Source organism: Alexandromys fortis, unplaced genomic scaffold, assembly GCF_014885135.2.
Source record: "Alexandromys fortis isolate MF-2015 unplaced genomic scaffold, M_Fortis_MF-2015_v1.1 scaffold_279, whole genome shotgun sequence".
Classification (NCBI taxonomy): Eukaryota; Metazoa; Chordata; class Mammalia; order Rodentia; family Cricetidae; genus Alexandromys; species Alexandromys fortis.
Window position 1 is genome coordinate 225,334 of NW_026068151.1, and position 5,767 is coordinate 231,100.

The following is a 5,767-nucleotide window of genomic DNA, read 5'->3' on the forward strand; positions in this document are numbered from 1 at the left end:
CCTTAATTCATTTTGATGGTTTCAATGCATTTTCTTGCAATTCATTGATCTTTCAAAAATTCATTTCATTATCTTTCCAGTCAGTTGCTGGGGGATTATGAACTTTTGGAAGAGTTGTGACTTCCCAGTGCTTTTGTGGGGGAGGTGGCAGGAAGTTTCAGTACAGTCACTGTGACAAGTGGCAAGGAGGAACACCTCCTCATAAACAAGAAGTCTAACTCTGCTTCCAGGGAGGGAACTTCTTCAATGAAGCATCTAAGAATAAGAATATAAAAATGTAGATTCCAGAAATAGGAATGTAGAAATAAAGAAATATAAAGTTGTAAGCCTAGGAGAATGAGAACAGACTGTTAGCAGCTTTCTCAGCAGCTTAAGGATTAACTATTAACAGTGGTTACTCTGCTTTACAGCCCATAGCTCTAGTTACAAGGCCGAAGCATCTCTCTGCAAACTGAGAGCCTAACGCCTCTGGCCATCCATAATTAACACAGATGTGAGCTGAGTTAAGTTTTAGGACATCTATCTATCTATCTATCTATCTATCTATCTATCTATCTATCTATCTATCTATCATCTATCTATCTATCTATCTATCTATCTATCTATCTATCTATCTATCTATCTATAGATACCCCCTTACCCCCACTCTTTTCCCCCCTCCAGTTCCAAGAGCAGTCAAGGTTCCCTGCCATGTGGGAAGTCCAAGGTCCTCCCCCCTCCATCCAGGTTTAGGAAGGTGAGGATCCATACAGACTAGGTTCCCACAAAGCCAGTACATGGAGCAGAATCAAAACCCAGTGTCATTGTCCTTTGTTTCTCAGTCAGCCCTCATTGTTAGCCACGTTCAGAGAGTCTGGTTTTATCCCATGCTTTTTCAGTCCCAGTCCAGCCGGCCTTGGTGAGCTTCCCATCACTCCCCACTGTCTCAGTGGGTGGGTGCACCCCTGACTGCCTTGCTCATGTTCTCCCTCCTTCTGCTCCTCATTTGGACCTTGGGAGCTCAGTCCATTGCTCCAATGTGGGTCCCTCTCTCTATCTCCATACATCGCCAGATGAAGGTTCTATGGTGATATGCAAGATATTCATCAGTATGGCTATAGGATAGGGCCGTTTCAGGTTCCCTCTCCTCAGCTGTCCAAGGAACTAACTGGGGACATTTTCCTGCACACCTGGGAGCCCCTCTAGAGTCAAGGCTCTTGCCAACCCTAAGATGGCTCCCTTAATTAGGATATATACTTCCCTGCTCCCATATCCACCCTTCCTTTATCCCAACCATCCCATTCCCCCAAGCTCTCCCCATCCTCCCCTTCTCACTTTTCTCTCCCCATTTCCCCTTACCCCCATCTCACCCCACACCCAAGTTCCCAATTTTTGCCCGGCAATCTTGTCTACTTCCAATATCCAGGAGGATAACTATATGTTTTTCTTTGGGTTCACCTTCTTATTTAGCTTCTCTAGGATCACAAATTATAGGCTCAATGTCCTTTATTTATGGCTAGAAACCAATTATGAGTGAGTACATCCCATGTTCTTCTTTTTGGGTCTGGGTTACCTCACTCAGGATAGTGTTTTCTATTGCCATCCATTTGCATGCAAAATTCAAGAAGTCATTGTTTTTTACCGCTGAGTAGTACTCTAATATGTATATATTCCACACTTTCTTCATCCATTCTTCCATTGAAGGGTATCTAGGTTTTTTCCAGGTTCTGGCTATTACAAATAATGCTGCTATGAACATAGTTGAACAAATGTTTTTATAATATGATAGGGCCTCTCTTGGGTATATTCCCAAGAGTGGTATTGCTGGATCCTGGGGTAGGTTGATCCTGAGAAACCGCCACACTGCTTTCCAAAGTGGTTGCACAAATTTGCATTCCCACCAGCAATAGATGAGTGTACCCTTATTTCACAACCTCTCCAGCAAAGGCTATCATTGGTGTTTTTTATTTTCGCCATTCTGCCAGGTGAAAGATGGTATCTCAAAGTTGTTTTGATTTGCATTTCCCTGATCACTAAGGAGGTTGAGCATGACCTTAGGTGTCTTTTGGCCATTTGAATTTCTTCTGTTGAGAATTCTTGGTTCAGTTCAGTGTTCCATTTTTTAATTGGGTTAATTAGCATTTTAAAGTCTAGTTTCTTGAGTTCATTATATTATTTTGGAGATCAGCCCTTTGTCAGTTGCGGGGTTGGTGAAGATCTTCTCCCAGTCAGTAGGTTGCCTTTTTGTCTTAGTGACAGTGTCCTTTGCTTTACGGAAGCTTCCCAGTTTCAGGAGGTCCCATTTATTCAATGTTGCCCTTAATGTCTGTGCTGCTGGGGTTATACGTAGGAAGCGATCTCCTGTTCCCATCTGTTGTAGAGTACTTCCCACTTTCTCTTCTATCAGGTTCAGTGTGTTCAGATTGATATTGAGGTCTTTAATCCATTTGGATGTGAGTTTTGTGCATGGTGATAGATATGGATCTATTTTCATTCTTCTACAGGTTGACATCCAGTTATCCCAGCACCATTTGTTGAAGATGTTTTCTTTCTTCCATTGTATACTTTTAGCTCCTTTATCGAAAATCAGGTGTTCATAGGTTTGTGGGTTAATATCTGGGTCTTCTATTCAATTCCATTGGTCGACTCAAGATTTCTTTGTTCAGACCTAATGCTTGGTGCCCCTATATAAAAAGGTGGGTTCAGAAACTGGCCTATGCCACAGCCTTACAAAATTCATCTCTGGCTGTGGTCTCAGCTAGCTGATAAGCTTTTTGTGCCTCATGGAGATGGAGATATTTTATTTTAATTTTTTTCCTGGAGTCTGGTTTCCGGAATAAAGTTTGCTTCTTTTTTATTAGACTTTGGGGGGTCTGCCCCCATCTTTGGGTGACGCCCCTGGACCCAACATTCAAGACTGACTGTCTTAATGATACAGACTTGTGTTCTAACACCAAGCCACACTTACTTGTGTCTTCTTGATCTATGAGATCCTTTCAGAGAGCAAAACCTTACCAGTTGCACTGTGCAAAGTGAGTTGGCACCGGAGCCATTTGGAACAGCTTTTGTGTCCTTGCTCACTAGTACCGAGGCAGTAAGGAACTAAAATCCTTGGGATGGGGTTTACTCTGGCATATCTCAATTGCTGTTTGGATGCCTCCAAGCCCAAGCCCACAGATATGGTGGAGCAGCCAGCAGCGCTGGCTGGAGGGGTGAATCAGCCCCTGTTCCCATGATGTCCCATGTCTATTTGTGAGTTCTGGTTTCTACACATAATCCTGTGTGCCTATTCCGAATGCTACTTCATCCTCTGAGCCTGTTACCTGGCTGATGGAGTCCCCAGTCCTAAAGAGGATGCAAGTTTCACTCCATTATGCATCCTAATAAATTCTGCACATCTTTTTAAATGAACTTATTTCATTGACATTCTGTGGGGGTAGGGGACAGAGAAGTCGGGCTCCAACTGCATAGCAGTATCTGCTGTGAATTCTAAGGAAAAGAAAAGACTAGAAAGCCTAAGGCAAGAATCTTAGATGCAGTGTTCTTAAGGTGGGTCTCTACTGTGAATCAGAAAGCCCTTGAGAAGGGCCAGCACACTGCACAGCTCTGGGGTCAGTCAGACTGATGCTCCGGTGCTGTTCTGCATCTCTTTCTGTAGTAGTTTTCATTGCAGCTCCCCTTCCCTCCCCTTCCACTTACCTTATTTTGCTCTTTTAAAAAAATGAAAGTAAAGCTATCAACTCTAATTTCTGTTGTTCATGTACTTTTTGGTGTTTGACTATCCAGTGTGCCAACCTACCAGGGCTCACATTCTTAAAGGCAGGGATCTAGCCTCCTCCAGCAGACATCAGTTGCTAATAGCTCCTTCACTGGGGCGAGACATGCTCACCTTTTTCCATACTGGCTAACTCCCTCAGAGCTCCCAAGATTAGGGGCTGTAATCCATTCATTTGTGTATCCAGGGCCCATAGCACAGTTCTTGGCATAGTCCATATTCCCGAATGTTCAAATCCTGGACATGCCCATGTGATGAGGGCTCTGGAGCCCTCCCAAACCAGCATCTAGTATTTCTTTTCATCCATTCATTTCTTTCCCCAATGTCACTTTTATTGTTTCTTTTTCTCCTTTTGAATCTGTATGTTTACTAAAATGTATCAGTTTATATTGCTTAGGAAAGATCCAGTTTTGTCTTCTCTTTCTTTTTTTGTTTGCTGACCAAAAGGCTTTCCACCTGGACCTTCATGGTCAGATAAACTCGAGTTTGACAGGTGCCTCCATTTTTGTTGGGGACAGGGTCTTCCCCTCCTGGCCTGTTAAGTACCAGAACCACTGTTTTTCCAGCCACGAGTTAACTACTCTGTGTCTATTGCTATCCAAATCCAAGGTAAAATCTATCTCTAACTAATTTTACTCACATCACAGATGCAATTCCTTTGAAAATTTATGAACAGTTGAACAGAGACTACTCTTTTAATATACAAATGTATGTTTGATCTCTTCTTATTAATTTCCCACTGAGACTGATTTCAAAAGAGCTATCTAAGCTTTAACTTCTCTCCAATGCATTCCAATAAGGAATTACAATAGAGAATATGTGTGTATGCATGTGTGTGTGTGCGCGCACACATGTGTGGGCATATGTTGGAGAGAATTCATATCTGAGGACAGGGGTTGTTGTGATTTCCCATTTTCAGTGTGTTTCCCATAGCCTAGCAAAGATTTATATGCCATAATTAGGCAAAAAAATGAATAAGCCTCATATAGACAAGGTTCTTGACAGATACTTTTAGAAAACAGTTTTATGGCTGCGTAAAGAATTGGGCTAGATCAGTTTCGCGAACTGCTCGTGGTGTGCATTGCACACAGTCATGTAGTTGATCATGGTGCAACTGGATAGACTTTGATATGCTCGTGAATCTCTGATATCATTACCACCACAAGCAGGAAAAAATATCCCATCACCTCCAGAACTTCTTTGTGACCCTTTCAGTACTTTTATGTGTGTGTGTGTGTATGAGAAAGAGAGAGAGAGAGAGAGAGAGAGAGAGAGAGAGAGAGAGAGAGAGAGAGAGAGAGAAAGTAGCTTATGTATGTAGGTAGATTATCTAACAAAGTCTACCTTCTGAATATATTTTATGTAGATTATCTAACAAAGTCTGTACCTTCTGAATATATTTTAAGTGCACCATACTGTATTATCAGCTCTAGGTACTGTTATACTCTGAGATCTCAGCACTTACACTTAACAGAGGCTAGAGTCTTCTAGGATGAGGGAACCTCAACTAAGAAAATGTCTCCATTATATTGGCCTGTAATCAAGTCTATGGGGAAATTTCTATGATTAATGGTTGATGTGGGAGGCCCTGTCCCACTGTGGGTGTTTTGGTGCTCCACCTGTACACGTGGTCCTGGATTGCCTAAGAAAGCAAGCCGAGCGAACCACGAGAAGCCCGTGATAGGATTCTTCCACTCTACTCAGCTTCTGCTTCTTACCTTGAGTCTTGCTATGATTTCCCTCAAGAATAAACTAAAATCTTCACGGTGAAATTAAATGCTTTTCTTCCCAAGCTGCTTTTGGTCATGCTCATTATCTCTGCACTAGAAGGCAAACTAAGACAGTATTTATTCATTCTGTCTAAATATAACTTAGTATCCATTAGTTATGGATGGGTTGACTTTGACTTACAGTGGGGTTATGTTACTGTGAGTCAAAAATGCACTTCATAAACTTAGATCACTGACTGTCCTTGCACGGTGACAAAGGACAGTGTGGGCTTGACAGCTCTGC